Source organism: Tupaia chinensis, unplaced genomic scaffold (assembly GCF_000334495.1).
Source record: "Tupaia chinensis unplaced genomic scaffold, TupChi_1.0 Scaffold000659_1, whole genome shotgun sequence".
Classification (NCBI taxonomy): Eukaryota; Metazoa; Chordata; class Mammalia; order Scandentia; family Tupaiidae; genus Tupaia; species Tupaia belangeri.
In genome coordinates, this window is record NW_006160181.1 from 805,509 (window position 1) to 807,444 (window position 1,936).

The window sequence follows — 1,936 nt, forward strand, 5'->3', positions numbered from 1 at the left end:
ATATATAAATTATAAATATATTTGACCAGAGAAGGAGAGAGAATGAGCAAGAGAGAGGGAGGTGAGAAAGCAAGGCACCTGGTCCATGGACTGGAACTGCAGTCAGCCATGTAGGAGTCCAGCACCCTTAACCAGCACACCACCTGCCAACCCCCCAGATAGTTTTTTCACTGTGTGCTCCCTGCCCAATGGGTATGTGTGTGTAAATCTTAAGCTGATAATTGCTTTATGCTAAAGGGTAAAGAAATTAATAAATCAAATCTAAATGGAAAATCAAGAAAATCATCTTAAGGCATCATGTGGACCTTAGATTTCTTTCCCAGACCTGTTGGCTGTTTGCCCAACAGAATGGAGCTCATGGCTGGGGAGCAGCTGCTGCTGCCATCCTGGGCCTGTTTTCACCCTCAGGGGTCATCCTTCCCTCCTTGCCCCTAGGCCACGTGGCCAGTCAGAGCCTCCAGCACACTTGGCTGGGTCACCAGCGAAGGTGTGCTGCAGATTGGGGTTACTGGATAGAAACTGGAGCCTCCACCCCTATCACCGGTGAATCCAATAGAGTGAGCATGGGGCAGCCAGGTGGCACCTGGATGACTGTCCACAAGCAAGTCCAAATGAAAACTGGAGACAGAACAGCTAAGTCTAAAGATCTAGAGATTCCTAGTAAGAGGCTGAACAGTGGTATCTGGGCAAGTCCAGGGCCAGAAGCCAGAAGATACACCCCTATTATGACATGGCGACACCTGGTCAGTACGTTGTGTTTGGGGCTAGGAAAGGGAGATCAGAATCCTTAGAACTCCCGAGCCCAGGGAAATGTAGGCTTTCACCCTTGTCCTTCCCATATGCTCTAGACAATCTGTTGGAGGGCTTGTGTTATAGACAGGCCAGGCCCTCTCCCTCTGTCTCTTACCTTCTTCCCAGGCCTGTCCCACTTACTCATTTGGCTGTTTGCTGCTCAGCTGCTGGGGAGTATATATTAGCTGGAACTGCCTAACAAGGCCCCAGTACCTTCCTCCAGGGAAGGAGGTAATATCATTGGGGCTTATGAGACCTGGTTCTTAACCAGGCTGAAGCCAGGGCAGTAGGTAGCTAGGATCTTGCCTCTCCAGTATGTCATCTCCAAGGATTTTGCAACTATCCCAGGGGGTTCTGCTGCTTAAAATCCTAGTGTTCTCCCATTTTCCAAATGATAAAAGTCCAAGCTTTTGGCCTTTTGAGCCACTCTTTCTCTGTCGACTCAGGCCTGTTCCTAACCTCTCAGGAATGTACTTTTAAATCACCTTTTCCTTAAAACAGAAAAACAAAAACTCCAAGCTGTTCAGCGGTCATTTGGGTTCCACGTTACCTATACAATCTTATCAGCTGTGTCTCCCATACACCTGGAGAACCAACGAACACACTCCATGGCACGTTTTTTAGGCCACAGTACCTTTACACTGTTCCCTTTGCTTGGAATATTCTTCCCTCAGCCTTTAAAATTCCCCTTGACTTTGAAGATCCAGCTCATCAATCTCTTGTTCTCCCAACGGCTACCAATGCCTTGTCCCCTTGTGTGGTGATCCCTCAGGAAGTAGCAGCAGATTAGTAAAAGGTTGACTCAGGCTTGGTTTCCTTGTCCCATTCTAGCTGGGATGCTTACCAGGGAAGGATGGCAGAAGTGGGCACTGGTCTCATCTGGGAGGCAACAGCTGTGGGCTCAGGCCAGAATTTCCCTGTGGTTCTCTCCTAAGGATGAATTCTTTTACAAGGTAGGAGGGATGCAAAAAAGGTAGAATGGACCTTCAGCTATAGGTGTCTCCTTTAGGCAGAACCTTCCTGGGAATACGAGCCTCCTCTGGAGTGAAGAGATCCCAGATGATGCAGCTATGAGGGGAAGTTCTTGTAATCCAGCACAATAGGAAAGATGGAAACCTAAGCTGGGTTTATCCATGCTGACCCA